We start from the raw sequence: 19,617 nt of genomic DNA, 5'->3' as shown, positions 1-19,617 counted from the left end.
CCCTGCCAAAGGACGCAGAAGCAACACAGCCAGGGGCCTGGGTCCCTTTTCCCTTCTGCTCCCTTCCCTGCCCTGGACTATATTCGTCACCTTCCCATCACGGGGACAAAACGCGCAACACCCGCAACTTGAGAAGGGGTTTATTTGGCTCTAGGTTTCAGAGGGTCCAGTCCATGGGCTATCGGCTCCAGAGAGAACCAGCATGCCAGACGGTCACAGCAGAGGACAGCTCTCACCCATGTCAGCCAGGAAGCAGCGGGAAAAGCGCCGGGAAGGAATGCCACTTCCCGGTCACACTCCCAGCGAACCCACCTCTTCTGACAGGTGCCATCTCTTGACAGCACATGCAGCCATGAACCAACAACTGATTCATCCGCTGACGAGCACAGCACTCCCACGATCCGGTCACCTCTGAACACACAGCTCTGGGGGGGCACCTTTCAGATCTAAACCATAACGAGGGGCCGCTTCCTGGCTCTTACAGTTTGGACCTTGAGCGTGCCCGATGGCGGTGTGCTGAAGGCTTGGTCCTTACTGGGAGGCTGTGGACCCTTTAAAAGGCGGGGCCTGCGGGAGGAAGATCCGGCCCTTAGGGAGGCGCCCTTGCAGGGGACAACGGGGCCGCCCCTTCCTCTCTCTGTTCCCACGCCCGCTTCACTTCATGCCTCTGCCGTGAAGTACTGTGCCGCCACAGACACGAGATAACGGCCAGGTAAGCACGGCCTAAAACCTCCCACACTGTGAGCCAAAATAACTTTTTTTTTTTCTTAGAGGTTGTTTGTCTCAGGTATTTGTCCCGGTGACAGAGAAATCACTAACACATGAACCAAAAAAAACTTTTCAGAGGAAAGGTCAACAGAAGTTGGGCATAGATGGAATCTAGGATTCCATGTCAGCCAGCACTTTTTTTTATGGCACTGGATATGGGCTCAGGGCAGTGGTGGCAGGCCTCCGGCTCACGTGCTGCAGCGGGCATGCAGAGCCCTTTCTCTCGGCATGAAAGCCAAGTGTGTAAGTCGTTTTTCTAAACTAAAACCTCACTATTCAGGTTTGATTGCGTTGTGTTGATACTGCAATAAATAAGCGGGTTTGGGGTCGCAGTTTGGGCACTCAGTCTCTGAAGTTCGCCATCACTGCTCTAGGGCCTTTGCACTGAGCTACATCCCCAGTCCTTTTTTTTATTTTACTTGTTTGTTTGTTTATTATTGCGACAATATGTTGCTAAGCCACTCAGTTGCTCAGGCTGGGCTTTTAATTTGCAATCCTCCTGACTCGGCCTCCTGGACTGCTGGGAATTACACCATGCTGGGCTCCCAGCACTTTTGAATGCATGGGGGCGGGGTTGGTGCTAGAGAAGACAAGAAGCCATCAGCACTGCAGGCCTCAGAATGACAAAGAGTTCCAGCCACCGGCTGTCTTAGGATCAGGCCAGTGGCCGGGGGATGATGACCTGTTGACAGTCAGCACCTTGTCTACTTGCTTCAACCCTAGAAGATTACAAATCCAGCCGGCATTGCTCTATTTTTTCCCTGCCCTATTTATTCTTAATGCCCTATTTTAAAAATTATTTTTAAATTATTTTTGCATATCAGTAGGGAATTTAAAAGTAAAATGTGGGTAGGACAGAAATTCACTCTTTGGATTCCCTTGTCTATTTAATCCCCAAGCAGGATGTCTGTCTTACCACCAAAAAGATATCAGTTTCCTTATTAACCCCTTCCATGAAAAGTAGGGCTGGAAGAGTATCTACCCCATTGGGTTACTTTGAGAATTAAATGTGTTGAGACATGTAAAATGCTTGTGACAACACCTATGTTCTTGACATGTGTCAGCTCTAGGTACTGAAATAATTGTAGCAATCTGTTATGGTTTATGTCTGTGTGTCCCCCCAAAGCCTCCTGCGGCCCTGGGCAGGCTATTAGAGTTTGAAGATGGGTGTGAGAGCTGCACCACCCTGGAGTGGATAGTTTGCATATGTAAGGGAGAGGAAGAAGCTGCTTGGGGGCATTCCTCCCCCATTCCGCCCTGGTGTGTGTTCCTTGCTTTTGCTGTGTTCTGGGCAATGAGCTGTAGCCCTCTGCCATGTGCCAGTCTGCCTTGTCATCTGCCAAGTATGGACTGAAACCTCCACAAACTGTAAGCGAAATAAACCTTTCCTTCCTTCATTTTGGGCGTCAGGTATTTTGTCCCAGCAACGAGAGAAAAGTAACCAAGACACAATCAAATGAGCCAGGCCAGGAGCGAAGATCTTCAAGAATCCTTTTTGCAGGTTGCATGAGTGGATTTGTTTTCAGCAAACCCAGGTCTCTCCAAGACCTCAAGCTCCCTGAGGAGGGGGGCAGGGTGTTAGGAGCTCTTCTGCAGGACTTCACAGCCTCTGAATTCCATCCATGTCTCAGGAGACAAAGAGAATCTGAATGCGACAGGCACTGGGGGTGATCACAGTAAAAAGCCCCAGGGACCTTTCGGAGGCGAGGTCTTCACTGTGAGCAGCGCTGATCACCTGGCTTGGAATTTCTGAACACCCCTAGGAGCCATTATAGATGTAGGCTTCAACTTGCAGGGCAGACTTGGAATTTTAATTCTATAAAACTATCTGAATAGTCCACTCAAGAGAGATTGACACACCATGGATGGGGGAAGAACTACTTCATTATTCATCTCTAGGGCAAGTGATCCCAGCCCTAGACACAAAAATGAGAAGAGGCGCAGAGCAAGCTGGCAAGACAGGGAGACAGTGGAGGGCTGGATGAAGGTGTGTTATGTTGTGGGGGTTTTTTTGGTTTTTTCTCTTCCGGTACCAGGAATCGAACTCACGACCTTGCGCTTGCCAGGTAGGTGCTGTGCTGCTGAGCTGAATCTCCAGCCTGAAGATACAGAGACAGATAATTGATAGAGATGGAGCTAGATGAGCTGTATCAATGATAGTCATCTAAATGATAGATACATACGTAGATATATAGATGATAGATTGATAGATACATAGATACATAGAAACATAGATGATAGGTGATAGATGATAGGATAGATAGATGATAGATGATAGATAGGATAGATGATAGATAGGATAGATAGATGATAGGATAGATGATAGGATAGATAGATGATAGATGATAGATAGGATAGATGATAGATAGATAGGATAGATAGATGATAGATGATAGATAGGATAGATGATAGATAGATAGACAGATAGACAGATAGTTAGAGGGAAATAGATGGGACAGACTGTACTCATCACACATAGACACATAAATAGATCCGCAGGCTACTGAGCAGAAAGGTAGAGTAGGAGACTCACTAAATCAGCTCTTTTCTTCCTCACCTGAGAACTCTAACAGCATCCCAGGTTCCGCCTGTACCTCACCCCTTAAGCTCATTGAGAAGTTGGGTCATGATCCTGTCCTTACCCAGAGCTCTCTCGTCATTAACTCTTACAATCACCGCACCTGCTCATTCACGCCTGGGAAAATGTCAAGATCTTTTTTCTCCTTTTGTGGAACAGAGGCTCCAGCGAAGGCACTTTTCTTCCACAGAGACTTTTTCTGAAGGGTGGGTTTTTTCTTCTTCTTCTTCTCCTTCTTCTCCTGCGATTCTAAAGATTTTTATTTTAGGCCGCAACAGAAAGCACAAAGAGGCATTCAGCTCAGCCCGCAGATTGCTAGAAAGCCCTTCACATCCCACGGAAATTAGAAAGGCAGCCGCACTCATCAGCAACAGTGTGTAAATTTGGAAGGAGGGTTTTTACAGAATCAGCCCCTTTTAGAATGAGAAGCAACATTAGTCCATCCTCTTCATCGCCGAAATGGAGGCTGAGGTACTTAGGCTCCAATCTTTAACTACTCAGAGCCTCATTTTTCTCGTCTCGTCAAGCAGAAGAATGAGAGCACGTGACTGAATTAACAAGGGCTGGCGTTCGGGCCGTGCTGTGAAAGAGCAAGCAACCCTCAGCGCCGCCTCTCCCCGAGGCCCCCAGCCCTCTCCCTGCTGCCGAGCGGAAGCTGATCTACCCCGTGCCGCCCCGGCCCGGGCCTCCTTCACCCTGGTTCCCACAAAGCCGGCCCGGTAGATGGCCGGGCTGGTCCCTGGCCGCCCAGGGCTTCTGATTCTGAGTGTTATTTACTTGACAGCCATGTTAAGCACACACCTGTGGTGCGGAATATTTAATGCAGATGTTAGGGATGTAGCTTTGCCAAAGTTGTCAGCAGACGCGTGTGAGGAAATTATCTTCCCCATCCCTTGGTGGGTATCCTGTCTTTTATTGTCTCTGCCTTTTGAAGCATTTTCTTTTCTAAAGATGTGATTTGAAAAGACTCCGCTGTTGAGAACAAGGAGAGGAGAGAAAGCGGGAGAGAAGAAACAGATGAGGAAATAGCACAAGAAGGACACCACCCGCCTGCAAGAACCTGAACCGAAGGAGCTCGGCTTTTCCACCACCACTCCACGGGAGCCGCAGCTGTGAGAACAGGGCCTCGGCGAAGGACCTCTGGGAGCTGTGAGAGAGACAAGATGTGAGACATGCTCAAAGAGAGATGGCCTCTCCTGGAGTAGATCAGGCAGCAGAGAGGCAAGAACAGACAGACATTCAACTAACTAGAATTGACCACAAAGCCCAGTCGCTGAAGAATAGCTGGCAAAAGATAAAGGGAAAGGACGGAAAAGAACCAGAAGGAATGGGGAGGGGAAGGGAGGGGAAGGGAGGGGAAGGGAAGGGAGGATCAAGTAAAGAAACCAAGTTCCAAGATGGAAGTAGGACTACTAGAGGCAACAGCCTTCCTGATGAGTGAAACAAGAAATTTTAGCTGGATATGGTGGCACATGCCTATAATCCTAGCACTCAGGAGGCTGAGGCAGGAGAATCTTTGTGAGTTTGAGACCAACCTGGGCTACGAAGTGAGCTCAAGACCAGCCCAAACTGCATAGCGAGACCCTGTCTCAAAAAGACAAAAAAAAAAAAAAAAACCAGAAGAAGAAATCTTAATGCAGCTTTAGGGGACAATGTAGAAAATGCTAAGCTTCTCCAGAGGAAAAAGAAAAATAATAATTATCTGGACAAGTCTGCAGAACCCCTGCAGGGTGGAGGGGAGCACACATCTGTCTCCCAGTATCCCAAAGCGAGGGAGGGAGGGAGAGAGGAAGGCTTGGTCCCCTGACCAGAGCAGTTGAGAGGTGGTAGAAACTCTAAAAGGTGAGTCCTAGTGAGAGGTCTTCTTGTCACTGGAGCCATCCCCTGGAAGGACATAGTGGGACCCCACACCCTTCTTCTTTCTCTCTTTAGCATCCTGGCCACGAGGTGACAGCCTTACAACACAACTCTGCCTAACTGCTGCTCACTATAGCCTCAAAAGCAATGAGTCCAGGTCGGGCCTGGTGGTGCATGCCTGTAATCCCAGCACTTAGGAAGCTGAGGCAGGAGGATCGTTGCAAGTTCAAGGCCAGCCTGGGGTACAAAGTGAACTCAAGGCCAGCTTGAACTGCATAGCAATGCCCTGTCTCAAAAAGACAAAAAAAAAAAAAAAAAAAAAAAAAGCAATGAGCCCAACCAACCATGGACTGAAACTTTCCAAACTGAGCAAAATGAACCTTTTCTCTCTATAAGCTGATTGCCTCTGGTATTTGTTACAGTAACAGAAACCTAACTAACACAGATCGCCCCCAAGAGTAGCAGGCGGTTCCTGTCTATCCTCCTCAAAGAGGACGAATCCAAGTTGAAAATGTGACCTGGACTTTGGGAGCTAAGGCCTGGAGCTTTCAGATGGGCAGTAAGGGTGGCTAGTTTCCTTTTGGGTTCACTGCCACCCTAGACACTATAAGACAGCCTGGGGCATCTCTCCGGAGAACTGCCCCTCCCGTAATAAAGGAGAATAGGCAGGATTAAGGGCAAAAGGTGGTGAAGAACACCTGAACTTCTATCAGTGTTGGAGAGTTGGAGAGCACAGACTGCGATCTCTAGCCTGGGAAAAATGAGTCCTTCGATATCCTGCTGCGCTTGCCGGTGACTGCATCATCCGGGTTCTAATCCACCTAGCAAAGAATGGCCTCGGCCTGGCTTTGTGCCGGCGCATCTGATTCCAAGGAATTCCTGCGGGAGTGGCTGTACAAAGAGGAAACTCGGTCAGCAAAAGCCGTTGTATAAAGCAGTTCCCGAGAGGAATCTCAGGGAACCTGAGGGCCACCACGTAGGAGTCCCACCTGGAAGGATTAGGAAGGCACTAGGAGGGTCAGTGAGGAGGGCAGTCCCGGCGGATTGAGTGAGCGTCCAGCCTCTTTAGACCTGAGGAGGAATCGGGGAGCAAGGATTCTCCACACAGTTTAATAGAAGGAAGACAGAACTGTAGATTACAACTCACCACCATGAACGTGTCATAACACGCTTAGAATCTCCGCTGTATCCCCGCAACTCTTTCGTGTCCCTTGTCCCATGTCCCCATGGAGAGAAGCACTGGAGAACTTCAGGAAACCTGAGAGCTGGAGAAAGAACCTCACACCCTACTACCAGGCTGAGACTGGGAAGAGAAAAGCTCCCAGGGAAAGGCCTAAGAGGGCAGGCCACAAGAGGAGCCCGAGGGTCAGGCCGAAACTCTGGAGCCTTCACAGCTCAGGAAGCAGAGAGTCACCCAAGGCCCCAAGTGGCTCTGGACTCTGAGAAGCCACGAGTGCTGGTCTCACTTCTGTGACCTCTCTGTGGCTGAGGGAAAGTCTCGCCACCCCTCTGGGTCTGTAGTGCTCAGTGCCTAAATGCCGGCTTCTTTGCTAAGAAGTTGACCAAGCCGCGGAGTTCCACCCCTGGACGAAGGGTGTGCTGTCATTAGAGAATTTTGAAACAATGATAAAACAGACTGCCACCCCCTTTCTCATCAGTGTGCCCATTCAACAGGAAGAAACGTCTCTGCTGAAACGCTGCTACCTGCCAGGCTGTTTTATCCCCGTCCCCACCCCCTTGTGTGCTTCCAGACCAGACAGCCCTGCACAGGCCAGCAATCCATGGGAGAGCTTTCCGCCACCACTCAATAATGACAAACGATGAGCGCTCCTCTAGCACTGAAACCAGCAGCACCGGAAAATTCAGAGGCAGTGGGGAGGCTAAGGAACAGCCCCGCAGACACCGCTACTAATTCCTAGACCCTGTGAATGCTAACTTACTTGCTGCCCACCTCACAGATATGATTAAATGCAGCATCTTGGGATGGAAGGAGTGTCCTGGATTATTGCTGTGGGCGCTAAATGCAGTTACAAGTATCCCTAAAGAGAGACAAGGGGGAGGAGGGTAACACACTCAGGAAAGGGGATGTGGGATCCGGTGTTCAGACCTAGCAGGCAAAGTCAGCCTTTAACTGAAGAGGAGACCCGTGTGCTCTCTGAGAAAGTCACAAAGCACATAGAGGAGAATCTGCAGCTGCTGGGTGACAGGCCTGATGGCACTTACTGTTTTAAGCTGCACAAGGATCGGGTGTACCACGTCCGTGAGAGAGTGAGAAGACGCATAAGCTGGCCACCAGTATCTCTGGGGACAAGCTGGCGTTGCTGGGGACCTGCTTCGGAAAAGTCAGCACGACCACAAGTTCAGGCTGCACCTAATGGCTCTGGATTACCTGGCACCTGATGCCAAGTATGAAGTGTGGATAAAGCCCGGAGCAGAGCAGCCCTTCCCATATGGAAACCACATGTTGAAATCATCACTGAAAGTACTTCTCAGTACCGTGGCGCAGTGGTGTACCCCATGGCAGATGTCCCTTTGGGTCTGGGAGCAGCAGCAAAGTCTGCATGAGACTGCAGGAAGGCAGACCCATTGTGACTGTGGTATTTCATCAAACAGACTTTCGGGAATACATGAGGCACGGACAGACACTGAGCTCAAATGAAGTCATCACGAGGCCTAGCTTGGTTTCCTGTGTCTGCAGATGCCTTCGTCATGTGGAATTTTGTCACCACTGTGACCTCTACAAGGACATCTTAGTTTAATCTTCTATCACTAACAAGTGGAGGCTGCATTCTTACCATGCAGAAGTGTCTCAGAAGTGGGGTTTCAGGTCTTTGTGTTTGTGACTACATAGAATATTCTTATTCTGTATTTGAATCATATTTATATTTGAATCAGAGGGCTTTTTGTTCTGAGCGAGAGGCTCCACATCATCAGAACTGGGGACAAGAATAGCTTATCATCGTTATCTGTGATAACATTTTGTTTTCCAGACTCATCATAAGAACACGGTGGGTTTTCCTTTTTATGAATATCATGAAAGATATTAGAATATAAGAATAGTAGCCTAAAATTGAGTTCAAGGCCAGCCTGAACTGCATAGTGAGACCCTGTCTCAAAAAGGAAAAAAAAAAAAAAAAAAGAATAGTAGCCTAGGTCAGGTGTGGTGACACATGCCTGTAATCCCAGCACTTGGGAGGGTGAGGCAGGAGGATCACCATGAGTTCAAAGCCAGCCTGGGCTATATAGCAAGACCCTATCTTTAAAAAAAAAAAATGAGTAGCCCATGTCTCAGATTTCACAAGTGAAATTTGGCTGAATCAGTAAGTGCAATTTATTTTTTTCTTTTTTTTTTAATTTTGTTGGTACATTTTGGATATGCTTGGTGATGACGTTGGTGGTGAGGAGTTTGAACCTATACATGATCTATCTTGCTTCTTTTTTTCCCATCCCCTCCTTTCAACCCCTCTCTCTGTTTGTTTGTGGAAACTTTGTTTCCATTTCTTCCTTCTGTTCTCTTCTATTTTCTTGTCCCTTCTTTCCTTTCCCCTGCCCCCTGCCTTGTTCCCCTTCTTGTCTACTTTCTTCCCATTTCCCTGTGTCTATTGTACATTTTGGTCCTTACAGGAAGTGCAATGTATTCAGCTGTCTTTCCATCCAGTAAGTGTTGTATTGCATATTCAAACCCCAGTTCTTCCACCTCCCAGCTCTATGGCCTTAGAGGAAGTCATTCAACTTCCATAAGCATTGCTTTCTTTTTCTATTAAAAAAAATATACCTTAAACCATCAGCCTAGGAATGGTTTTTAGGATCAGAAATCATGATTGTAAAGCATCTACTACAATGCCTGGTAAACGGCAAGTGTTGAATAAATGTTGAGTTATTTTTATATTATATATTTCTACTACTAAGCATAGGATCTTAGTGTAACATTATTATATTGTATTGTTTCTTATATGATTTTTTTAGGGTCTTTTTCATGGATGGGGTGATCACAGGCTGAAATCTTCTTTTCATTACTTTGATTTCAAAGAACACGATTTCTCTTATGAACCCGTCTTTACAGGACTAGTCTGAACCAAAAGCACTAGAGACCATGAAATTATAACTGAGTTGCTTCATCCTTCCCCATACCTCCCAAAATTATTTTTAGAATTAATAAAACATTTTTAAAAGATTAAAAAGAAAAGATGATGCGGCTGCTTCGGGCTGCCACCAGAAGCTAGAAAGAAGAACAGATCCTCCCCTGCAGTCTCCAGAAGGTGGGTGGCCCTGTCCCTGCCTCAGTTTTAGCCCAGCCAAACTGATCTCAGACTTCAGGCTTCCAGAAAGCTAAGAGAATAATTTCTGCCGTGTGTGGCCACTTGCTACAAAGTAATAAGGGACTAATACAGGTAGTCAGGGGAAAGACAACTGCACTCTCCTCTCCGTGGGGACTACATCACTACAGAAAGCACTTCCTGCACTCCGCGGCTCACTTCCCTCGGAGTCTTCTCCTGGGAGTCCAAGATGCTAGAATTTCAGAAGACAACAGCTGAGACTAGAGGTGAAGTCTTACGAACACAAAGTTGGAAAAACAGCACTGAAAAATCTGTCCCAAAGAAAGCGACATCCTTGAGACATTAAGTGTGAATTTGCCACCCAATCAGAGTTGATGGTATTCAGAAAGCCAGCCTGGGCCAGGACGTCGGTGTGCACTGCGGCATCCAGGACAATTGTGAAAGCCCGGTGGAGCTAGCTTCATCTGCTCCACAGGCCTGCACCATCCTTTTGGATGTGCTGTTAAGATGACAGATCCTAGCAGGTGTTGTGGTGCACTCCTATAATCCCAGCTCACAGGAGGCTGAGACAGGAGGATTGCCATGAGTTCAAGACCAACCTGGGCTACAAAGTAAATTCAAGGGCTGGCTAAACTACATAACTAGACCCTGCCTCAAAAAAAAAAAGAAAGAAAGAAGGAAAGAAAGAGGCTGGGTATATAGCTCAGCAGCACAGCACCTGCCTGGCAAACATGAGGTCCTGAGTTCAATTCCTGGTACCAGGAAAAAAAAAAAAAAAAATGACAGATCGTTTCTCCACTGCATGAAGCATTTCACAAGTGACCACACCTCATGGGAACCAAAATCCCAGCTTACAGGGAAAAGACAACAGGCCGAAGGGCCCAATAAACAGCTTTTTGTTTTAAACCCAAAGCAAACAGCAGGCTCACCTGAGCTTGACATCCCGCTGAAAAGAATCTTTACATTCAGGAAAGCACCATGAGAAATAAGCATTAATACTGGTTAATAAACTTGCTGAAAGCCAGCGCGGCCCCCGTAGCTTATTCCCCTTGTGCCTCACGTTTTCCGGCGGCATGCTGCTAGCAAAAGACCTGTTGGTAATGAATTTATGTGAATCAAAACATGGTTTAAATACACTGAGAGGGAGTTGCTCACTGGAGACATCTCGCTGTGAATTCTTTCATAATGCGAGGACTCCATTTTTAATTTACTTTTGATGAAAATCTGGATTCTTCCCATCCTATTTGCTTAAGGGGAGGGGCAGATTTACAAGTACAAATTCCAGTGAGTTCTGCTCCACTGCCAAGGTTAATTGCCACCTTTGTTTCAAAGAAAGCTAGGAGACTAGGGCTCCACTGTGCCACACTTCTGCAAGCAGCAACTTGCCTGGCCCTGGGAGAATTTCTGTAGCAATTTCTACATTGTACACCCAGAGCGAGGAACATTAGGACCGCTGAGTCAGAAAATCGAGGGACCTGCAGTAGGAAAATGCACCTAATGGGAGGTGGGAAGATTTTAGTGAGTAAATAATGAAAGGTGATACTGATACTGACACGGGAGAATCAACTTAGAGCACTCGAGTGCAACAACATAACTAGTTATGGAAATAAGAAAGAATGTAAGAAAAGGCCCCAAAAGAGGAAGAAGGGAAGAGAAAAAAAACCAAAACAAAGGAAATAAGTGAGTTAAAGGAGGAAAACAACACAAAGGATGAGGAAGTGGGCGTGTAGCTCAGCAGTAGAGCATGTGTTTAACACACATAAGGTCCTGGGTTCAATCCTCAGCATCAAAAAAAATATAAAGTAAGTAAGAATAAAAGCTATGAGGAGAAAAGAATAGAATGAGTTTCAAAACTTTAGAAAATCTCCTTTGTCCCTGGATTCATACATTTAAAAGTGCCCCATGGCTGGGGATGTAGCTCAGTGGTAGAACACTTGCCTAGCATGTGTGAGGCCCAGGGGTTAAACCCCAGCACCACAAATAAATCGAAGAATGAATGATGCACCCTGGGCTGCTAACAAATAAAAATCTATAATTTTCAAGCCTTTGACCTCTCACCATGGTGATGGGCATGCCATCTTACATACAAGTAAACAGGCATACTTCACTTCCTGCCAAATCTTGCACAGCTAGAAGGATAGAGCCGGATGTCAGGGCCCAAGCCTTCCAGTTCCCAGCAGATCATCTTTCCCATCATCCTCCTGAAGCACCCTGGAATCTTTACAAGCTTCCTGCATTGTGTGTAGGTGTGATGGTTTGCATCTAGATGTCCCCCCAGAGCTTCATGCAGTCATAGATGGGGTTTTTGGAGGTGGTTGGATCTAGGATGTGTGATGCTGGGATCAAGGATGTGATGCTGGGATTGATTCATGGTGTGATGCTAGGATTAAGGGTGTCCCACTCTGGGTGTGAGTACTACTCGGTATAAGGGCACGTAGCCTGGATGAAATATAAGGGACAGAAAGAGGCCAGAGTTGTCGCCGCTTGTCACTTGCTGCTTGCTGCTTCTCTGGTTTCCTGCCTTCTGCCCGCCGTGGACTGTTTCTCCTCTGCGATGCCCCTCTGCATGCCGCCCTGCCTCGGAGCCAGTCAACTATGGGCCGAAACCTCTACAAACTGGGAGCTAAGTAAATCTTTCCTTCTTAACTTTGGGAGTCAGGTGTTTTATCTTCGCAACAAGAAAAATAACTAAGACAGTAGCCAAAGTCCTTGGAATCAACTCCAATCCACTCACACCAAATCATGTATATCACCTGTCTTCGTCAGTTTGTCCTACAACAAAATACCAGACAGCAGGCAGCTAAACACAGACATTTATTTCTCACAGTTGTGGAGTCATGCTCAGAGCCTGGTGGCACCTTTTGGAGGTGATTAAATCACAAAGGTGGAATTTCAGGCAACTCTGCAGATCTAGGAAGTAGATGTTTCTTGGTGTACTCTCAAATTGTAAGCGTCTGTTAGTGCGACGCTCTGCCACCAGATATATAACGGCCTCACGCAGGGCTCCATTTGGTGGCTGCTGCCACTGCACCCCATGTGAGCCAGAACACAGGCCCACAAACCCAACATGACTCCCAGACAGAGATAAACAGTGAGGAATCCAAGCAGCCCCTCATTTTGGCCGCACAGTGCCGAACGGCTGATGTAACTAAAATGCTTTTCTCTTCCGAAGCGCCTGGGTGTTTTGAGGCTGTACAGGTAAGGCCATATCCCTCCAAGCAGCCGTGCATGGACCGCAGATCAAGTTCTTTCAGAAAAAGGCTCGCATAGCCTTGAAATCGGGGAGAACAGAAAGCAGGCCACCTACCCGGCTCCAGTGTCCTTGAACAGAGGTTTAGCTCCCTCGCTCTTCTTTCCAAGCACACAATATTCGGGAAAAAAAGGCCAGCAGAGCCCGCAAATCCTCTCATCAAAGAGGCATTGACTTTTAATTTTACAAATGTGGCTCTTTGCTATAAGGAATAGAGAGAATTCATTAGTAATCATACTCTGGAGACTTATTCCACCTGCATGTTTCTTTCTTCTGGCGATCGTATAATTATACCCCAGATTTCTGATTACAGAAACTTTTCCCTCTAACTGCTATACAATTTTATGCTCTCTCATATTCCTGTCTCTCTTTTTCCAGTTGGTCTTTCAAGAGAGGAAAGAGGAAGTCGGCAAAGATAAAATGTGAGTGGGTACCAGCATGGTCAGAACTTAGTCCTAGGCAGTGCTTTATCTCTAAGGGTGGGAGCCTAGTGCTGACAGGACTGCAAGCATCCATAGAAAACAACCAACGTGTGCATCTGGTCGTGTTGAGCAGAGGCCATCTGAACCCTACCTACCTTTCCAGGCGAATAGAAAGGCATTGAAAAGAACCTCATTTAAAACATGTGATACTACACAGATTTGTTCTTGCCAAATATACCTGGTAGGTAAGCAACTTCACATGTCACAGCCTGCCCTTGGCATTGTTTGGCCGGCCACTGAAATGCACAGGAAACGGAAGTACTTGAATCACCAGGGTTACTACTGGCCTCGCAGAAATCCTTCCTTGGTGCCCAGGAAAGCAAGGCCATTTCCAAAGCCATTCTTTGTACAAAAGTACACCTGGCCTGTGCACTCTGGCAAGCAGTTGTACAGTAATAACCCTGTATGTGTGACACAGAACTAGCTGCTGATTCCAGGAAGCCACCTCTGACGAGGCTCCTATCGGCCCCCGGCAAATGGGTGGACCTGCTCCTTGAGAGAGTAACAGGACATCTAAGCAATTGCAGTGTTTCTCCCCCACATGCACACACTTCTCGCCTCTCCTTTTCAAAAGGAAAATTTCTCTTTAGCTTCTGTTATTAGTCTCCAGTGATGAACAATAGGTCTGAAATTCTGAGAAAATAAACTGCTGAAATTATTATTCACTCCTTGCTCCAGATTGCTCTGTGAGCTACAGGCTACATGTTCTGCATTCGGTGACTAAGGCCCCGTCCCCTGTGTTTTCCCAGTTCAATCAACTGTGCTAAAGAACTGTCACAATAGCCCTTGACGACAAGAAAATAAAATTTAGGGTAGAATGGAAAGCCTGACTTGCATTGCAATTCTTCTGTGCACCTGTTTCCCCCTCCTTTCGGTCCCCCACCCTCGTTGACAATATTGCCAAACCTTTTCATCCACCTTAATGACAAAGGAAAAGGAATGGGTTGTTTTTCCAGTTTAGATAATTGCCTCTGAAATGTTGTCACAATCTTCCAAATGACTATATTTCTTTCATGTCAGAGCACTGTGATTTCCGTAGTGCAGGTTGCAGTTTTGTTAAGGTTCTGGTCTGCTCAGAGCCTTGGGAGTTTTGTTTTGGGTTTTTTTGGGGGGAGGGTTGTTTTTTTAAGAAGAAGACAAAGCAAAAACCAAATAAGTCACAATGATCACTTAGGACAGAAAAATCAACTTCTGAATCGGATGATAATAGCAGGAGCCGCAGCAGGGAGGGGATGTGTCTTGTGCCAAGAAAAGAAAGGCATGAAAAGTTATTTAAAACTGATCAAAACCCACGAGGAGTCACAATCCCATCATGGTTTCCCTTTGGAAAAGCAGTTTTCAGAAGCCCCAATTAACCTTAATTGAATTCTGCCTTAGCAATATCTGGAATTTTAATTGACTAGGAAGACGATCATAAATCTCCGTTTATAACACGCTTAGCCATTAGTAAATCCCGGATGGCTCCCAGCCTTGATATGAGGGGACTTAGCTATTCTAGGGGCGAGGCTGGTTTTAGATGGTAAAATAAACATCCAGAGGAGAAAGTCCCTCGCTGTTGTCAGAACTGGCCTGAATAGGCTTCACTGTGGAGTTCATAACCGAGGTGACCGATTCCAACAAAGCAGTTCACGTCCGCGTTCCTAAGACATAATCAGAACACCGGCATCTCACCACTCAGAAGGAACTCATCCTTCGTGATACAAAGGGTGAGCATAGCATTGTTCTTGTTTTTGCTCTTAGAAAACCATCATTTCATGTCTTTTTATGATTGTTGTTATAGTCAGGCTTTGCAAGGGAAATAATTTCATATAGGACATATAACTTATAGGGTTATTTTATAATATTCACCCAGAGAGTCAAATGCAAAAGAGAGTGGGAGATACGTCCACAGACTAGAGACCCAAACAATCCAGTTGAGGTCCTGGATCCAATGGCAATGTCCTGCACAAGTCCAGCTGAAGACCTAGAGCCCATAACAATGCCCCACATGAGTCCAGCTGGAGGCCTAGAGCCCACAACAATGTCTCATGCAAGTCTGTATCAAGGATCTGCGCTGGGAAGGCCTAGAGGTCAGTGGTGGGAGCTAGAAAGTCTGTGCCAGCAGGCTGAGAGATCTGCACTGGAGCCAGGAAGCCATGCTCAAGGTGAGGACCAGAGCTTTCCCCGAAAAGAACTGCAGCCAAGGGCCGGGGATTTAGCTCAGTGGCACAGCGCCTGCCTGGCAAGCACAAGGTTGTGAGTTCGATTCCTGATACTGGAAAAAAATCAAAGCAGAACTGCAGCCATCCTCGCTATTGCGAGGAACCCAGCTCTTCTGATGATGAGAACAGCCGAGTTCACATCAGGAAAACCAGTGTGACAAGCTTCTCCAGGAGAATCAACAACGCACCTTCTTCTCCTTCAGTTCTCTTTGTATGCTGTTGGCAACGATCCTTGGGTGGGCCTTCCACACCCAGCACCATGCTGATTCAGTTCAGCTGGGTGTTACAAGTTGACCATTAGTTAATCCACCACAATTATTAAAACTTAAAAAAAAAAACTATTCAGAGCAGGGAGCTATTGACCCAGGCCTTTCAAATTGCCTGAAGGTGACTATTTATAAGCATGACCTCGGTGCCTTTTCAGGACCCGAAAGCATGTCCTAAACTGAGGGCAGGGGTCCCGACACACACATTTTGAAGAAAGAAAGAAATTTCCTTTGACCCAAGAGAATCACAAGTTAAAGCCTAGCTTGGGCAACTTAGAGACTTAATGAGACTGGGTTCAATACTCAGTACTGAAAAAAGAAGACAGACAGAGAGAGGGAGGAGGGAGGGAAGGAAGGAGGAGGGAAGGAAGGAAGAGGGAAGGAAGGAGGAGGGAGGGAAGGAAGGAAGGGGAAATTTCCTCTGTATTCTCCGATTTGGAGCCCCTCCTATGCACCAAACCTACAGCCTCAGGTTGAAAAGCACAGCTTTAGTCCGCTGATTGCCAACTCAGCCCAATCGTCAGACAGACTGACAGTTGTCCCATGGGAATAAGCTCGCTCGTAATTGTGAAATCACCGGAAGTAGCAGAGATGAGCTTGGCATGGTGGGAGGAGCCGTGCCCTGCAGGACTAAACTACTCTCTGCTTCCTGCCTGTTTCCACCTACACGGTTTGATCCCTGTACCACATCAGAGGAGTCAGGGCACTTCCCCCACATCATGCCGTCCTCGCTTTTGTTCTGTTTTGTTCGAACTTTCACTAATGATGGCAACAGAAACCATTAAGACCTTTAAAAAAAAAATCATCAATAGTTGGAACAAAAGTTCTGTATTTTAGCCAGGTGGGGAAATGAGCAAAAGATGCGAGTTTTAAAAGAATCCTGGTGGAGCATAAAGACAACTAGTCACTCTGCTAAAGCATTCTCTCTGTTTCTCCCCCCTCCCTTCCCCCCACCCTATTTCCTTTAGGGAGCACTAGTTGTCTGGTGATGAAATTGGTCAGAAATGTAACATAATGCCAACTCAGCTGGAGGACAGGATCATCTCTTCAAATCCTAATTCACTTGCAAAGTCGTGAGGAACCCAGAAGGAGCAAGGTAGATAAAAACAGACCACCCTGTGTGCTTCTTCCTAAAACTTGAAAGAAAAGGACATAACGGTTGAAGCATTACCCTCTTAAGCTTACAACTTCTGTCTCGTCTCTTGTCTACCTACCTCAGTTTCTTTGTGTGAGCGTGTGTCTGTGTGTGTGTGTGTGTGTGTGTGTGCGTGGTGTGTGTTCTATACAGATTTTGAAAGCTTCTCCCCCACACCGTAATTTTCCAGGAAAAACTCAGAAAAAAGGAGACAGAGCTGCTAAGGAAATCTAGATACCAATTAGTTTTGCCTCCTGCTTGCTGTGTAGCTGTTGGAGCCTCCTTGAAACCGGAATAAGAGCATCGGGGATCACTGAAAGCCAAAGAAGATGCCCACAGAACAGGGTCCATATGCTAATTACACGAACACCCTCCAACTGCCTCATTTATAATGAAAATATCAAGAAGAACAGAGGAAATTACACAAGTAAATCTGGCCCCTAGAGAGCATAAATTCGGGAGATCAGCAGCAGTGTGCTGATTCTTGTTCACAGGTCGGCCTCTAGCAGGAAATGTTACCCATCGCTGGGGCCTAACACATCCCAATCCCTGTGTTCATCCCTCATCCCCTCCTTCCTCCCCCTCCCACCATCTCTGGACCACCTTCCCCTTTGAGATCAGTGTCTGTACTTCCTATATCTATCTTTTATTTTGCTCCTTACTTTTATTCTGGGTTTCCCCTATAAGTGAAAGCATGTGATATTTAAGCTTGTGTGTCTGATTTATTTCACTTAACAATATGGTCTTAAGCTGTATCCATTGTCCCACAAACAACCCAAGTTATCTTTCTTTATGGCAGAGTCATACTCCACATTTTTCTTCTCCATCCATCTGTTGATGGATGTATGTTAATGTTCCTGTTCTTTTTGAAGGGCCTCACCCTGGACTACCTAAGTCATTCTCACCCTTCATGATACAGACCCACAAATACTCGGTGACCACCACCCACCGAGGCCAAGACTAATGTTCATTTTGTGCTGCTATAAACAAAACAACATAGACTGGGTGGACTATAATGGCCCAAAATTTATTTCTTATAGTTCTACGGTCTGGAAATTCCAAGATGAAGACACAAGCATGTTTGGGGTCTTGTCAGGGCCCAGTCTCCACTTCCAAGATGGCACCTTGAATGCTGCAGCCTCCACATGGGAGGAACACTCTTCCTCATGGGGTAGAAACCCCGAAGGGGACAAACCCACTCCTGAAAGCCTTTTCATTTTGATGGCAATCCACTGATGAGAGCCAGGCCTTGTGACCTAAACACTTCGTGTTAGGCACCACCCTCCAACACTGTTGTATTGGTGGGGTTCCCAATGCCTGAGTTTTGTTTGACAAACATTCAAACCAGAGCAAGTAGTGTCCTCAGATACACAAAGAGCTCATGGTCCCTGTCTTAACGAGTTCTGTCACATCAAAAGATGCCTCTTCTGTTACAGTTTCTCATTCTCTGTTCCACAACCCCAGCTTCAAATGATCCTTTCTTCCTTTGAACACTCAAAATAATATACTGTGTTTCTCTCGTGGCACTGATATGATACCTCTACTGCAGTTCTGACTAATCTCATACTGGTTTGCATGGACTCAGAACCACATCTTGTCATCCAACTCCAACAGTGTTTAGTCCAGTGCCTTGCACATAATAGACCCTAATAAATATTTTCATAATAAAGAGATAGGACTAAATCCTGCATTATCTACATATTGAACTCATATTGAAAGGGAATTAAAAATTTAAGTAAAGTCCCACCAAGAATGCCCACCAAAACCAACTGGACATGCCCAGGCAAGCCTGATAACAGAACACTTCTTCCTTTGTATAGCCCCTGTCTTTATTGTCTTTGTGTAACTGATGGCTTTGCAATGTAACCTGAGACTGATGATGGTCTTGCAATGTAAATTGAGATGTTAAACTCCCTTGGCAACCCATGATGTCACTGAACCCTCCAATCATAATGCACCAAATCTGCTGCTGTACCTCCCACTTACTCTCCCCTTAAAAGTACCAAAACCCTATTGGTCAGGCTCTAACTCTTTGGGAGCGATCCCAGTCAGGCCCACTGGTGTAATAAAATTGCCATCTCCTAGACCTCCTCGGTACGGTGTCTTCCTGTGAATATTCAGTCCATTTTGCCACAACAATATGAGGCTATGAGGGTTTATTTTTACTCATACTTTAGCTGACCTGATAGAATTACACACTATAACATTACTATGTTCACCAGGTGTGGTGGTGCATGCCTTTAATCACAGCACTCAGGAGACTGAGGCAGGAGGATTGCTGTGAGTTCAAGGCCAGCCTAGGCTACACTGTGAGCTCAAGACCAACCTGAACTGCATGGCAAGACCCTATCTCAAAAAAAAAAAAAAAAATTACTATGTCATGTTGTACTTGTATCAACACACAGATGTGCACAGATCACTAGTGAAGTTCTTCCTACACACTTTTGAAAAATTTGTGACAGCAAGAGGTTCTCAGAATTCTCACTCGCTCTTGATTTTCTCCCCCTTTTCATAGGACTTGTGGGTGCACTTTATCCCTGACTGATGGTATTTTAAATTTACCCAGTGGTATTTAAATTTATCTGATAGCATTTTAAATCGATTTAATTTATTTAATTTACTTAATCTAATTTAATTAAACATCATCTCCCCTTGATGTTATTTAACTTCACCTAATGGTATTTTAAATTTATCACAGTCCAGAAGTTAATCAGAATCAATAAAATTGGTTTAGGGCAATGCTCCTTAAAGTGTTGTGCCTGGACCAGCAATAGCATCTGGATCACTTGGGGACTCTCTAGCA

The 19,617-nt window shown here is 46.2% G+C and overlaps 1 long non-coding RNA gene and 1 pseudogene across 1 annotated transcript; both read left to right on the top strand.

The window, feature by feature from the left end:
* The first annotated feature begins 627 nt into the window (after nt 1–627).
* On the top strand, nt 628–18,900 carry LOC102024364. Its single transcript, XR_261294.2, has 3 exons — nt 628–712; nt 16,648–16,775; nt 17,855–18,900. It is a non-coding gene; the product is annotated as an uncharacterized LOC102024364 (long non-coding RNA).
* On the top strand, nt 5,539–8,319 carry LOC102024033 (annotated as a pseudogene).
* Nucleotides 18,901–19,617: the final 717 nt, after the last annotated feature.

Source organism: Chinchilla lanigera, unplaced genomic scaffold, assembly GCF_000276665.1.
Source record: "Chinchilla lanigera isolate Chin_1 unplaced genomic scaffold, ChiLan1.0 scaffold00027, whole genome shotgun sequence".
NCBI classification, from domain to species: domain Eukaryota; kingdom Metazoa; phylum Chordata; class Mammalia; order Rodentia; family Chinchillidae; genus Chinchilla; species Chinchilla lanigera.
Note: the sequence above shows the minus strand (reverse complement) of the source record. Positions and strands in the feature narration are given on the sequence as shown.